This window comes from Carassius carassius, chromosome 14 (assembly GCF_963082965.1).
Source record: "Carassius carassius chromosome 14, fCarCar2.1, whole genome shotgun sequence".
Lineage (NCBI taxonomy): Eukaryota > Metazoa > Chordata > Actinopteri > Cypriniformes > Cyprinidae > Carassius > Carassius carassius.
Window position 1 is genome coordinate 3,141,991 of NC_081768.1, and position 17,091 is coordinate 3,159,081.

A 17,091-nucleotide genomic window follows, 5' to 3' on the forward strand; every position below is an offset into this window, starting at 1 on the left:
TGAAAGTGGTCAGACTTGAAGTGGGTGATCATTTTTAAAGGTATAGTTCACCCAAACTTGAAATTGTGCTGAAAATTTACTCACCCTCAGGCCATCCAGGATGTGAATGAGTTTGATGGTTCATCAGAACAGAATTGGAGAAATGTAGAGTAGCATTACATAACTTGCTCACCACTGGATCCTCTGCAGTGAATGGGTGCCGTCAGAATGAGAGTCCAAACAGCTGATAAAAACATCACAATAATCCAAAATTTAAAAGTAATCCACACCACTCCAGACCATCAGGTAATGTCTTGTGAAGTGAAAAGCAAAAAAGCAAATCTTACAAATGTTTGTAAGAGACAAATCCATCAAGACATATTTAACTAAAAAAATGTGGATAGAGGTCTCTATACAGTACATAATATTGCTTTCTCCAATGAAAAAGTAAACTACTCCGTATCAGTTGAAAAACACACACAAATCAAGCACCATTAACATACAAAAACAGTCCAAAACCAAACAAATATGTGGGTTTGATGTGAAATGACAACAGGAGATTAACTTTTTCACTGGAGAAAGCGTTTATTATTTATTATGGACTCATATTTTGGTCAAAAGTGACAGTTTAAAGTCAAAACCGCCTTAAATGTTGGATTTATTTCCATGTTAATTGATGGACTGGAGTGCTGTGGATTACTTGTGGATTAGTTTTTATCATCTGTTTGGACTCTCATTCTGACAGCACCCATTCACTGCAGAGCTAAATTCACCCAAATCTGATGATGAAACAACCTCAAAATCTTGGATGGCCTGAGGTTAAGTGCATTTTCACCAAATGTTCATTTTAGGGTAAATTAGAAACTGTGGTTGGGCTTTATGATGGAAAAACAATTTCCATCTCTGAAGTGTGACTCTGACTTCTTTGTCACATTAAGTCGACAACATGGTCATGCTTCAGGTATTCATAAGTACTGCTTTAGATGACACCACACAACAAATGCACTCAAACTGGCCAGCAAGTACTGATGGGGAAAAAATGCTTGGTCACAAGGGTCATGTTTATTACCCTCTTGTTCCTTAAGGTTGTTATTTGTTTTCCTGCTTATTTTAGAGCTATTCCCTTAATATAGTCCAATATCACATTTAAATGTTCGTGTTCAGACAAACAAGACAGTGTAAACAGAAAACACAGATATCTACACGATGACCGCTTGGAGGGGAAACTAGACAAGTGGCAATTATTTAAAAAATATAAACTGTGTCTCACAAACTATATTGAATTAAGTGGATTATGAAGGCATTAGAATAAAGGGGGTCATTTTGAAGCAATTGCACACGATTTGATCACAATAATGCCTCCTTAGCATTGGGCTGGTTATTAGATAACTGCTGAGTTCAGCTTTGTGATTCATTTTATGCTGGTTCTGATTAGCAACACATCGATTTGACACATAGGACGACGACACACACAACGTCTCAAACACAACGTCTGCATTCACAGCTTGCCGAAGCCTAAAGACATGTATTTTCTGCTGAAATTAGATTATCTTCAGTACCAAAATAAAGTCATGCAATTGAGTCCTTAGAGACAGGCTGATGGTGTTGTCATTTTAACACTAGAGAAACCATTGAGAAGGACAATATTCACTTTTGCGATTGGGAATTTTAGTTTTCATTACAGTTTCTTAAACGTGTTCAGTTGTCCGTGTAGTTGGAATACTATATTTGGAATTTTGAATATGAAGTATTAGTTAGAAAATATCTGTCTAAATTCTGTATCGTAACATTTAATGAATTTGAACTCTTCAAGATTAATATTTGAACTTCACTTCAGCTGAGTTTTTGCTTTGCTTTAGTTTATATTTGTGTGTATATACACTACTGTTTAAAAGATTGGGGGCTGATTAAGATTTTTTATGTTTTTGAAAGATGACTCTTATGCTCACAAAGGCTACTTTTATTTGATCAAAAATACAGTAAAACTGTGAAACATTGTTACAAAAATGACACTTTTCTATTTGAATATTTAGTAAAAATGTAATTTATTCCTGTGATGCAAAGCTGAATTGTACTCCAGTCTTCAGTGTAACATGATCTTTCAAAAAATCATTCTAATATGCTGATTTTCAGCTCGGAAAACATTTGTTATTATCATCGCTGCTCCATATTAAGGAAATCATGATATATTTTTTCCGTAGTTCTGAACGCTACAGTAGTATTTCATAGTACCTCAATCTATTTCTATGTCACAAATCAAATAAACATTTCATGATATTACCTCTTTGAATCATAGAGAACATATTACTAAATTATCTTTCAAATATAGCCTTCTTCCTTTGAATATTACTTTAATATTGTAAGGCTGCAGTTTTGCTGTTTCAAAGCATACTTCAACAAATTTTTGGCTATATTTATGAGGGCTCTTATTTGATTAAGTGTTTAGGCTAATGATTAACCAGAGCTGAAGGTCATATTGGGGCATGTGAAAATAAAGGGTGCTGGGATTGTGGGACCGAGGATTAAACTCAAGTCACAAGAACCGTGAGAGGCTCTGCCAGGCACTTTATTTCTCTTTCTCATCCTTGCTCTCAGATTGCGGGGACTTTTTTTGCAGGACATCAGTCTAATGAAGTTATTAAGAGATTTGAGCGTCACCTGTCATGAGGGAAATTAGCATTTAGCTCTAAATTTCATACACATGACCAGCACATTGCTACGTTTTGGATGTGCCCTCCCTGAAAGAGTGTGTCCAATTTGGTAACTTTGAGAAGATTGTTTTACAGTATGCAGTAGAGGAGGTTATTTTGGGTTTGGGCATTTGTAGGGCAGAAACATACACAATGATTATGACACAATGAGTCATAAACTCTTTGTAAAAAATAAACTGATTTTATTGTCATTGTACTGCTGAGCAGTGTTTTGAATAACGGCGTTTAAAAGAATGGCGTTAGGTAACGAGGTTATTTTTTCAGTAACGGGGTAATCTAACTAATTACTTTTCCCGTCGTTACAACGCCGTTAACATTACTGAACGTTAAATGCGGTGCGTTACTATGCATTGATTTAATATGCAATCCGAACGCACCCCTGGCTCACACAGCGAGTGAGCAGGTGGGTTAATAACGAGATAAGCGATTACGATTGGCTAAGGCAGAGTCATGTGTTTCATGGTAGCCAATCAGAGCCAGTGTTTTTACACACGCGCCAGCGGCGTCAAACACACACACAGTCACACACACGCAACAGCTACACAGAGATTCGCAGCAGTAGAAGAAATGGCGAGTCAGGAGCAATCCGATGAAACGTTGGCATTTTCAAGGTGGAGATATAAGCACTACTTCAAATTCATTGTAGTCAAAGGCAAGAACGTGCATGTAATGTGTACATGTAATGTGTGACACACGCATCTACAAAGCTAGTGGCCAAAAACACTTTTCTTACAAAGAGTGCAGGATAAAACTCTTGCTGTCTGTTGACGTGCAATAAATCTCGAAAGTTATGTACGAACACCTGTCTGTTCTACTTATTTCAACTGACTTGTGAAAACTGCTAAAAAAACAAAACAAATTCTTTGACATTTAGCAACTTTTTTTCTTTTTTTTTTACAGTAACGCAAATAGTTACTTTCCCTGGTAACGAGTTACTTTTATTATAGAGTAATTCAGTTACTAACTTCAGTTCCCAACAGTGCTGCTGAGCCACAAGGACCACAATGGAAATAAGTTATTGTAACTTGTGTTATCCTTAACAAGAACGTTGTAACAGTGAATCGCTGCTTTTTGTGTCTTATATACTCACCACATCTCAGCAAAACTAATTTTTTTGGTATCCCACATTCTCGAACATTCACATAAAACAACATATATCAATAAATAACAATAAATATCAATATAAAAGTGTAGATTAAAAGTTTAAGACGACAAAACAGTACAGTTAAATAGTAGCAGCAAAAGACTTTTTAACGTGTGTAGTGCACTTCCAAATACAATTCATAAACACTAACCAATCACAGGGTGTGCGAGGGTCCTTAAAGTCTTATTTAGATGGAAATTAAATTTAAGTTAATAAAATAAAATTTAATTCCTCAAATGGTAAAGCAAAAGTCTTAATTATAATTTCAAGAGAGCTTTAATTTAGAGACTGAATAGTGAAATGGCTTAATGTGATGATTAAACATCAAAAGACTAGGTTTTCATTGAATGAGCGCTGCACGTTTCAAAGTCAAAACTCGGCATGGGTGTTTTTATATCTCTAAAGGGAACTGACTGTCTTCAGAAAAATATAAATGGCATTTTAATTTATTCTTCCCTGTAATGCCTGATACAGCAGCATTTAAGAGCTCAGCCAGCTTTGTGTACAGCGGTTACCAGGTAAACAGCTATATTTCTGCTACTCCAAAAGCGCCACCTGTTGGCAGAGAATGAATTAGCATTTCCAATCAGCCTGTCTGCTGTTTTAGTTCAGAGTAATGTTAAAATCAACATATTTTTAAGCAGGAACTGGTTGTAAACATGAATTGGTAAATCTATAAAAAGCTAATGTGTCTTCAAAAAATCCAAACAATCAAGACAGTAAGATGTATTTATGTATTAAACTAATACAAACATTTATACTTTTGATGATTTCTTTTAAATAAATCGTTTAAAGGCTGAAATGTAAAGTTTTTTTTTGTGAAAATCTGTATCTGAACTGTAAATTATGTTTTACAGCCATTTTATTGTTTAAATATGTTACGTTGTCTGACCCCGCTCATACAGTATTATTTTTATATGATAAGATTTTTAAAACCTTGAATCAGGAAGTGTTCAATATTTGTACAGCTCTAACAAATTTTCAGTGTATTTAGTTTTTTTAGTCTATTTTTTAGTCTTAGTATGACAGTAAATTTTTCCGTATTTCCTACCAGAAAGGAGGATGTCTGCTCTGACATCTGGACATATAAATATCCTTAACTGATGGTAACTGTATATTTTGATAACTTGTTTCAAAGCGTTTGTTTTCAGAGCTCCTCTAGTGTACCAGTGTAACAAGGAGTCGGAGGCGTTCGGATCCATATGCAGCATTTATTCCACAGAATGGTAATACAGGCAGAGATGGCGTCAGGTGTGTCAGGGATAACCAGAATCGTAACCAAAAACAAGCAGAGATCGGGACCGGCAGCAGAGAATCAGAGTCGGAATACACAGTCCAAAGGTCAAAACACAGGAATAACAAACACAGGGAAAAACGCTCTGAAATGTCAGACTGGCTAAACAAGACTTCGCATTGAGTGAGAGTGAGTGTGCTGCCTTTATGTGTGTGTGTAAATGAGGTGCAGGTGTGGCAAGGAAATTGGCTGATGAATGAGGTGCAGGTGTGGCAGGGTGATTGTGATGCAGTGACTCATGGGTAATGTAGTTCGTGTGTGGTGCAACAGTATGAGAGGTGCTAGTGTCCAAGTGACATCTGGTGGTTGATGGGTGGAATGGTCCTGAGTGGAGTGCCCTCTAATGAAGTTCATGGGCACTCCATCTAATAATCGTGACATAGCGCACCCCCAAAGGAGCGGCTTCCAGACGCTCAAAACAATCTAGGAGGGCGGTGGAGCGGAGGCGGAACAGGGGGAGGGATGGAGGGCCAGGTCCATGAGGAAGTGCAGTGGACTGGGGCAGAGCAGGTGGAACTGGAGCCCTTCCTGGGCCTAATTCAGGAAAACAGGAGCCCCTCCTGGGCCTGGCATAGGAAACAGGGGCCCGCCATGGGCTTAACTCGGGAACGGGAGCCCGCCATGGGCCTAACTCTGGAACAAGGGTCCACCAAGGCAGAGCAGGTGGCGTGGCAGCCCACCAGAGTGGAGCAGGTGGAGCTGGAGCCCACCAGGGAGGAGTAGAGGACCACCACAGCTGAGAAGATGGGACAGAAGCCCACCAGGGCGGAGCAGAGGACCACCACAGCCGAGAAGACGGGACAGAAGCCCACCAGGGCAGTGCAGAGGACCACCACAACTGAGCAGACGGGACAGAAACCCACCAGGGCAGAGCAGAGGACCACCACAGCCGAGCAGACAGGACAGAAGCCCACCAGGGCGGAGCAGAGGACCACCACAGCCGAGCAGACGGGACAGAAGCCCACCAGGGCGGAGCAGAGGACCACCACAGCCGAGCAGATGGGACAGAAGCCCACCAGGGCGAAGCAGAGGACCACCACAGTGGAGTCGATGGCACCGGACCGCAAGTCTTCTCAGGTGGGACTGAAACAGAGAACATTGACAGGTTAATAGCGGCCTCCGTGGCCGTGATGAGATGGTAGCTGGCCTCCTTGGCCATTACAGGGCAGGCGGTTAGTTCATGGAGGACCTCCGTGGCCATGACAGGACAGACAGAGAGTTGGTGGATGGTCTCCGTAGCCCAGACCGGAATGAATGAGAGCTCATTGACGGCCTCCCTGGTCGTGACAGGATAGGACGAGAGCTCTAAGATGTGACGAGGCTCTGGGAGTTCGGCTGAGATGTGACGAGGCTCTGGTAGATCGGTGGTGACTTGACTTGGTTCCTGAGGATCAACTGTGACTTGACTTAGTTCACGGAGGTTAATGGTGACTTGACTTTGCTCATGAAGATCATTGATGACTTGACTTTGCTCATGAAGATCATTGATGACTTGACTTTGCTCATGAAGATCGTTGATGACTTGACTTTGCTCATGAAGATCGTTGATGACTTGACTTTGCTCATGAAGATCGTTGATGACTTGACTTTGCTCATGAAGATCGTTGATGACTTGACTTTGCTCATGAAGATCGTTGATGACTTGACTTTGCTCATGAAGATCGTTGATGACTTGACTTTGCTCATGAAGATCGTTGGTGACTTGACTTTGCTCATGAAGATCGTTGGTGACTTGACTTTGCTCATGAAGATCGTTGGTGACTTGACTTGGTTCCTGAGGATCAACTGTGACTTGACTTTGCTCATGAAGATCGTTGGTGACTTGACCTGGTTCCTGAGGATCAACTGTGACTTGACTTAGTTCATGGAGGTTAATGGTGACTTGACTTAGTTCATGGAGGTTAATGGTGACTTGACTTAGTTCATGGAGGTTAATGGTGACTTGACTTAGTTCATGGAGGTTAATGGTGACTAGACTTTGCTCATGAAGATCGTTGGTGAATTGACTTGGCTCTGGAAAGTCCACGGTGACTAGCCCTGACTCCGGAGAGTTCACTGGAACCTGACTCGACTCCGGAGAGTTCACTGGAACCTGACTCGACTCCGGAGAGTTCACTGGAACCTGACTCGACTCCGGAGAGTTCACTGGAACCTGACTCGACTCCGGAGAGTTCACTGGAACCTGACTCGACTCCGGAGAGTTCACTGGAACCTGACTCGACTCCGGAGAGTTCACTGGAACCTGACTCGACTCCGGAGAGTTCACTGGAACCTGACTCGACTCCGGAGAGTTCACTGGAACCTGACTCGACTCCGGAGAGTTCACTGGAACCTGACTCGACTCCGGAGAGTTCACTGGAACCTGACTCGACTCCGGAGAGTTCACTGGAACCTGACTCGACTCCGGAGAGTTCACTGGAACCTGACTCGACTCCGGAGAGTTCACTGGAACCTGACTCGACTCTGGAGAGTTCACTGGAACCTGACTCGACTCTGAAAATTCAACGGTCAACTGACTCGACTCTGGAAGGCCAACAGGCCATCCTGTGCAGCGGCGCTGGGCTGGCGGCCATCTTGTGCAGCGGTTTTGGGGCTTTAAAGTCCTCTGCCTCTCCCACCATGAAAGGAGAACCACATAACAAGAGTGCATAGTCCATTGTGTCCCTTAAGCTGCAATTAAACTCCCCTCTAGGCAACCATGATTTTACTGGTTCATTGAGTCCAAAACGGAATAAATCCTTAAACCAGACTTCATCGTCTAGAGGAACTCGATAAACCAATTCACAGAACTGTTGAACATAGTCCTCAATAGATCGATCTCCTTGCTTAAGATCTAACAGCAGGTCAACTGGATCTGTGGTTAGGCTGGATTGGTGATATGCTGACATTGAAACAGGAACCGATACCTCAGTGACAAGGGGATACTGGGCTGCTGGATCCTGGTATGGCGAAGTCTTCTGTAACAAGGAGTCGGAGGCGTTCGGATCCATATGCAGCATTTATTCCACAGAATGGTAATACAGGCAGAGATCAGGAATGGCGTCAGGTGTGTCAGGGATAACCAGAATCGTAACCAAAAACAAGCAGTGATCGGGACAGGCAGCAGAGAATCAGAGTCGGAATACACAGTCCAAAGGTCAAAACACAGGAATAACAAACACAGGGAAAAACGCTCGGAAATGTCAGACTGGCTAAACAAGACTTCGCATTGAGTGAGAGTGAGTGTGCTGCCTTTATGTGTGTGTGTAAATGAGGTGCAGGTGTGGCAAGGAAATTGGCTGATGAATGAGGTGCAGGTGTGGCAGGGTGATTGTGATGCAGTGACTCATGGGTAATGTAGTTCAGGTGTGGTGCAACAGTATGAGAGGTGCTAGTGTCCAAGTGACATCTGGTGGTTGATGGGTGGAATGGTCCTGAGTGGAGTGCCCTCTATTGAAGTTCATGGGCACTCTATCTAATAATTCTGACAACCAGGATGTGATGAAATATGTTAGTGCACTCATTGCACGTCATTAAAAATTCACAAGAAGTTTCTGAGGCAATCTGTTTCTTTAATCTCCTCAGAAAATAAGCACGTTGATGTGCTTTTCCAATGACATTGGAGGTGTATGTAGTCAAAGAAAAATCCTCTGTAATGTTCAACCCCAAGAATTTAAAAGAGATGACCACAGCCACTCCATTTAGAAGAACAGGTCCTAAAATTCATCACTATCTCTTTTGTCTTCTTGCTGTAAAGGATGAGATTATTGTTAGAGCACCAGGCTGATTTTGTATTTGTACATACTTATTATTGTTCGTGATCAAGCCGATGACTTATATATCATCTGCTAATTTTACTATGGTGTATGTTACATGGGCAGGTAGACCATCATTAGTGAAGAGTGCATATAGCAGGGGGCACAACACATATCCCTGTGGAACACCAGTATTCAGGGTAAGAAATTAAAGAAGTGTGCTTTCCTAGTCTGACATTCTGGGAGAGGTTGGTTAAAACAAAAACAAAAAATTAGTCATGCGTTTAGTTTGTGGTGTTTATGGTGTGATATTGCATTGATTGTGTGATCCCTTGAGGAACGCTAATGACTAAAAGGAAGTTCTGACCATTAGGATCACACCTTTACACTAAGGACAGGGTGGAGTGGCCTAGACAAGCTGATAATGCAGACCGGAGATGAGACTCTGCGTAAAGGGTCTTTGTTCGAGGACACAAAGCAAAGTTTCTTCTACAGTCAATAATAGTCTCTACTGTAAGCCACCAAAGATGAGAAAAATTCTCTAAATGATGTGAATCTATGTAAAATAGACATTTACTGTACATTAATAATGAATCATTTCCCCTGTGAAAAAGAAGTACACTTTAGCACTCATTATGGAAATAATATACCTCTTTGAAGCACAAAAAAAGATTATAAAAAATTATGTAAAAAAAAGTTATATTATGTATGCCAGGCCAGTAGTTGGCACTGTCACCTTGTTAGTAAACAGTACCGGTAAGGAAGCGACGATTATATGATGTATATGATGCATCTCCGCTGTTGGTTGTAATACATTTTTAAAGATTCCTGTATAAGGTGTTTACACAGAAACAATAACGGTGGCATTTTCAAAAACTTGCACTTTGAAACCCCGTTTTTAAAAATAGGCGTTTTCATTCCCCAAAACGCCGCTGTCGTGTAAATGAACGGGCAAAATGCATAAAACGTTTCTCGTTTTTGGCTGAAAACTATTTTATGTAAACAGCCCCTAAAACTCTACAGTCCATAACAGCTGCACACTAACTGTTGAGCCCTGAGAAACCTGTCTTCCCCCTCGCTTGTGTTTACATTAACAATTAGGTCACCAATTTAGCAATTCTGCCTAAGAGGAAAATTTGATAGATGTAATTGTTTTCCGGGCCTGCTATTCAGAACATATTAACCAAAGCTGAGATCTTTAGTCGTCAGTCATACTGTAGACTGAAAAAATATAATTATCAGCTTTTATTTGTTTAGATGTGATTCTGATAGTGGTTCAGTGATTTTATACAGTATCTCTTTGTTTGACCGAGTTAATCTATATTTCTTTTGGCTGTTTCCTTGTTTATCTAGCTTTCTTGGCTTCAGCATGGACAACTTAATGTTCCTGCTAAAAGCGGTGAGCTACAGGGAATGGTATTACAGTGCAGCCTGGCAAGTTGACCTTACAGTAAGGTCAGTTGCTCTCACTAAATAACTGGAAACAAAAAGAGCTTGCCCTCTGTGTTTTACTGCTGCTTATTTTAAGGAAGAGCAAGGGATAGCAAGAGATAGATCTATGGCAAGTATAAATAGCTATGAAATGCTTTAATTGAACATTTATTTGCAGTAAAAAATGTAATTTCGAACATTTAATTTATTTTTGTGATTATAATGTTATTTAAAGGTTACAAAATGCTTTTCATAAAACATTCAAGTAGAAATGACATCATAAGGATGTTCTGAGAATGCTGTTCTAAGAACGTTTTCTCTGCATTGAGAATGTTGAAGTACAAACAACATTATAAGGATGTTCCAAGAATGTTTCTCTCAACAGATATCAAGTTATAATAACATTCCATAAATTAGAAGTAAACCGGATACCTGAATATGTTCGTAGATGTTTGAATCGTAGTTGTGATGAAAGGTTATCCTTGGAAAGGAAATTTTTATATTTTATTTGTAAACATACTTTTTTCTCCTTCAGTTAATGTCATTAACTTAGTGAGCTAAGCCAGTAGTAGTACTGAGTATAGTTTAAACATGGTTGAAGATGTGAAAAGCGAAGGAACAGAAAAAACGATTCAATTGAGTCATTTACTCTGGAACCGCTCTGACTGATACATAATCGTGATTTTGATCATTCAGTTCAAACGGTCTACTAGTAAAACCCAGATCAAAAAGAGCATTTCATTTTCAAATTTTGTCATTGCTAGTAATGGTTTTAAAAAACACTTCTAGTGATGGGTGAAATGGAGCTTTTCAACACTCTGAATCAGTTAAACCATTGCGTCACAAATTATTAATTGTTTCGAAGCGCTCCAAATGGATCGCAAATCATTTTATTTATATCAGAACTTTGCGTATAGTGATGATCGGGACTTCGGGGGAACATATCACAAATTATTTTACTAAGATCAGAATTTTGAAGCAAGTTTGTGAATCTTTTGATTAAGATTGGAACTTCGGAGCGGGTTCGCGAATCATTTCACAAACGAAATGATTTGCGTTCCTGCTCCCAAGGCCCTGTCCCAAATGTAACACTTTCAGTGCATTCCAAACGGGATATAATCGCCCTCCGAAGGGCACTTCAATCATGGATGCCATATTGAAGGGTCGTTCCAAACCAAAGTGCTCAAAACTGGCCACTTCAAAGGGCCCTTCGGAATTAAGGATTTCCAAGGGTACAGCTGATGGACACTTTGGGCTCCCATGATCCTTTGCGCAGATTTTTGCATGATGACGACGCATCCATGTGGTCATGTGATGTTGATGTAGGAGGACACTTATTGTCTGGTTGTCTGGTCCCCTACACCCTTCAAGACCCTTTGAAGGGATTAGGGTATAGGGATAAGCCCTTCCGAATGGAATGCAGAGTTCATGTGCTCTTGTGGACTTACAATGGCCACCGAATGCATGTGTCCATTAAGTCCTCAAGACAGTAGCGTGTGCCATTCATCATTTTTATGTTCAGAAGGGTGCTCACGAATGCCCACTCAGACGAGCCTGCAGTGGGGCAAGCTTCACAGTAGACTTCAATCCGACAGTCAAAGCGGCATGAAAGTGCTGACTCACATTTAAGCGTGGCCAATTTAAACATTCAAAAGAGTTTAAAGCATTCAAACACAAGACACAGAAAAACTCAACTGAGTACTCGCATTGGTATTGGTGCACACGCAGAGAGCTGCGTCTCAGGACAGCAACACCTAACCGAGCTCTGTGTTGACACACTTCTGTCTTGGGTACATTGCCAAACAAATGAACATGACATCAGAAGAATGACAAAAACAGCAATTTCAGAGTCTGACTTATATTATAACTACGTCTATAAGCTTTTTGTAAAATTTGAAGTAGCCCATTAATCTGTTGCTTGGCCTATAGCTCTTTTTGCGAGAGCTATAGTTTCCAAAGTTCCAAAGAAAATAAATCTTTTCTCTTTATTAGGGAAATATCAGTGTCCAAATGTGTTATACACAGAAAAAAAAATGCTTTTTTCCCTCTGCCAAATACACAGTAATTAAGTTGGGGACGGGACATTTAAATACTAGAGAGCATTTGATTGGACAAAAATCTGAGTGATTCAACATGATTCATCAATACTTTTGCTCCATTTCCTGAGACTGTAAATTTTAACAAATTGTTTTCAATGCTCTTTATTCCTTTGAACAGGTAGAGATAAACAGATTAGTTTTTTGTGGGAACGCCTGTTTACATCACCTGACCATTTTAGCTATAGCACACATACACTGAGGTGAGAGAAAAGGGAAGTTTATGTACATTATTTATAGTCCATGTGTTGCATGAATGTGTGCAGATGCTCTTTTTACATCCACATTCTCACAGAAGACTTTAACATTATAAAAAGGGGTCCAAAAGATCACCCTGTAGGATGCTGGGATGCCGTATGCACAACGACCCCAAAATGTGTTTGGACACTGAAGCCACTTTTAAAAATTAATTTAAAAAAATTTATTAAAATAAAGCACAAAAAAGCTAGACACTATTCAAGAACAGGATTTCACAAAAAGACTAGCTGGTCATTGCAAAATTGGCTTAGAAATGGGAAGTTAGTTCTCAGGAATTGCCAGATGATCTTACCAACTACAGAGAAATATAAAACATCAAACTAAATTTGTAATTACATTAAGGATGACAGAGTGGCTATTCTTAATTAATATTTTTGTCTAAATTTCCAATTTAAATATTTGAAAAATACAAAAAGTTACATTTAAGTTGCCAGTTTGGAACAACGATTATTGTTTAGTGATTTTACTATATTCATCTATTAAATAATTACAATAGATTTAAAATGAATAAATGATTAATAAATGTAAAATCAATTATTGAAGTAAAGTATAATTATGCAATTATTAATGTTATATTTAAAAAATAATAATAATAATATAACATTTATAACACATCAAACAAAGACACATTTTTAATCTTGTTAATTGTAGAGTCTTAATATCATAAGCTGTGTTTTTGAAGTAAAATGTAGGGGGTTTGAAATTTAAAAGACCTTTCTTGTAGTGAGGATGCTGCTGCCACTGATCCCTAAATGCTGAATTATTTTACCTTTAAATGTGTGAACAAGCACAGTGTATTAATAGTGCATGTGTGTGAGGTCTAGAGTAGGTGATTCATGTGCCCATGTAGACTCTAAACTCACCACACGTCTTTGATCATTAAAGACACTGTTTAACTTCCCTTTGACTTTCTGATTCACTCTTACACCCAGTAAGCAACAGAAAGGTGCTGTGCATCTCTCAGCCTCTGATGTTCTAGAGTATTTCCACATGCTCAGTCTCTGTGTGTGTGTGCGCGTGTGTGCATGGGTTTGTGTGTCAAGATATATTTTCCTCCCCTGATAGCAAATTTCCATTCTCTCACCCTCCTCCCACACACTTATACACACACACACCCCAAGATCATGCGCTAATTTTCTCTGAGATGCTTCTGATAACATTGAGATGAGGGGCTTTTTATTCACACCTTGCACAAGTGTTCCATTTTGGGCTTTCATTTATGATATTAATACTGACTTACACGCATGATTGTAACACACAGTAGCGGTCACAGATCACAGAATATTTATTAAATTGTTCAGTGCCTCGCAAATAAGTCATACAGAGAGAGTCACAGGCACAGTAAGGAGATGCAAAGAGCCACATCTGTAAATTCAAGCACTGTTGTTCACTCAAAGCATGATATAAAATCTTCCATAATATGTGATTTTCATGTAACAGCAAATAGCAATAGCAAACAAAGCTAATTTAAAATGCTCATAATCATGAGAAATTACATTTTCATACATCTTTTGAGATAAAAGAGTTTGATCCACTATGAAAATGTACTGTAACATTTAGAACTTTAGACTTGACAATGCAAAAAGTGCAGTTATTGAATGATTAGTGATCCGATGAAGTATTTACTCTCAATAATGCATCTGTAGGATTGAACCCGGCACATGGAACGTTGGCTAGGTTCTTTCGAAGTTATGAACAAATGTTTTTCCGGTAACATTAATAGAGCATTTGCTAAAAGTAATAATATTCTCAAAATGATGTATATTTTATAGTGAACTTTAGTTGGATGTTTTGGTCTTTTTTTTGTTTACTTTTTTTTTTTTTGTTACTACTTGTTTCAGAAATGTAACATTCAAAAGTAAAATGATCAAATGGAATATTGAAACTTTTAAATCATTTTAAAAACTGGAACATTCAGAAAGAAGTTTTTGTCACTTAATTGGAACATTAGAAAAACATTCTTAGAACATACTTTCAGTTAAAAGATATTCATCACATTTTTGGTAGTTTTCTTACTCTACAATGCTAATTCACTAGCTGAATCCAAAATATGATGATTTGAATGATAAATAAGTCTCTGTTTTATATTGTTTGTGGTCTTTCCTCTTTCAAGCTGGTATAAATATTGTCTAGATAGAAAACATCTGCCTGGGGGTGCAGCAGACTTTGGTACATCAAAGCACTGCTTTTCATTTCAAATTTGGAAGGATTGTTTCTTAAAGACAAAGTGTCCCATTTTATTTTAGGAGTCAGGGAGAAGGTGAAGAATAATCAGAATTTTTTTTTTTACTATTTTACTGTTTCGATACAAATAACTAGGACCTCAGGGGAACAATGTTTAATGCAGCACCTCCTTCTAATTTCACTATTATGCTATTAGTTGCTCTTATTATGTTTCTGCAGTGACCTTGGAGCAGTTTGCTCTCGCCGTCAAGATTGCCATATCAAAGAGGATTGTGCCTTGCTCACCAAGGTAAGTGTGAAGTGCTGTCTCTCTGCTCTGTGTGCCGCTGCATTACACTCTTTTTGTCTTTTGACACATCAGTCGGTTCAAATGGAAAGTTCTCAGAAACAACAGCAGACTCGTGCCCACTCAAAAAACAATAAACTGAGCTTCTCTGAGTCGCAGGGAGATTTCAGAGGATTCCACTCTTCACCACGTGTTTGGAAAAAGTCATCACCACAATAATTTGGGGTTCTGGGTTTATGCTAACAGACCCAAGTCTTTTGGGTAGAGTCTTTTGACTTGGGCCAGTAAGTAACCACCCAGAATACTTTTCAACCCTTTATAATACTCTAGAAAACACCTAAAACACATTAGCAACCAAAAAACAATACCTGTGCAACAGGGGCGTCATGCACTCATTATTTTAAAGGGGGGACGAGTGAAGAGATGGGGAGCTCATTATGCTTGTCATGTGAAACAGCAGCCACAATAGCGCTGTATAACTGATATGTAGACTTATATTTTTTATTTATTATTCCGTTTTATTTGAAATAACATGTTACCTATATCATTAAATATCTAAATTTTCAAGTATGTGCAAGTAAATGCATTTTGCACCTTTATAGATCATGTTAGTTGATCAATAATGGGCGATAAGCAAATAACCTAATATCAGTGTAATCTATTAACTTTAAGTACCACATTTACATTATCAAAAAAACATATTCACTGACTTCAGCCTAGCCAGAGTTCAAGCACTCTCAAAAACGCCCATTATAATTACTGAAGTTGTTTACATTGTGAAATGAAAATCGTACTTACATTGTACGCACATCTGCACTTTGTTGCTTCTAATGAGAGAATTTGCAAGAGACCATTTGCATTCACAAGCTCAACCGAATCGTAAGTGATTGGTTTTAATGTGCAGCGATGTAGCCAGCGAACACTGATTTGAATTTAGCAGCTGCTGTTGTCCCGCACTAAATGTTCTAATCACGCCAGAGTCTATCAACTAAAAAATAATTTTCTGCAATTTTTTCTTTTGGAAGCTGCATTCAAAATCCACTTAGCTCAGAAATCTGAGGGGGCACGTACATGACACCTTTACTTTGCAACCATTTAAAATAGGCCTACTCTAGCAACTGCCCTCCTAATAGTCAATGAAATGTTAGTTGATGTGCCGAATGCAACAGTTGTTGTGTCATGCCGCAAAAATTAAAGTATATCTACACTGGATACGACAAAGTGATCATTGCAAATCATTTGATATGTGTGTCATTATGTCATAAATAGAACAAGGCATCAGTTTACTGTCGGAGATTTGTCATGTCACGTTGCGCCACATCCAGTGTAGATAGTGTCGCTAATTATAATGACTTCTATAGCTGATGTAGACATGGTGTTGGTAAACCAAAAATTTATTTGTTGGTTGTCTACAGAAAAAGTCTTAATTATAGGTAATTATAGTATATCAGCCATGCAGGAAATCCAAATGTTTACCTATGAATTATCATCCTCAAATATGGCATACCATTTAAAATTGAATCCTAGACATCCTAGACATGCAGGCGCCAGCACGATCACTAAAATGTTTTTCCTGATAGCAGATGAAAATATGGAAACAGTTTAAAATATGTTGTCATTTTTGATCATGCCGATGAGAGTAATACATCATTCGAAACTGTATAGGGTCTACTTTTATTTATGTACACTCAATAACTAAACATTGTGCTTTTGTAAAATAAAGAAAACAAACATGGTGCGCTTTCTTACATCTCTGTCTCTGTGAACAGGAATAAGTCATAAAAAACCTGAAACTCAATGTATAGGCTACTTCACTATACCATACTTCCCTCACAGAAGCTTTAAATGTCTACTTAAAGTTCAAAATAAACCAATTCAAAACAAATACTCTCCGATTATGCAATCTCTATGAACGGTGCATTTCTTTCTTAAGGCACGTCCACTGTACTGCAGAGATTCGAGTCAGCATCATCA

General features: G+C 38.9%; 1 pseudogene; it reads left to right on the forward strand.

The window, feature by feature from the left end:
- LOC132157559 (acyl-coenzyme A oxidase-like protein) overlaps positions 1–17,091 on the forward strand; it is a 47,763-nt pseudogene that overhangs the window by 16,025 nt on the left and 14,647 nt on the right.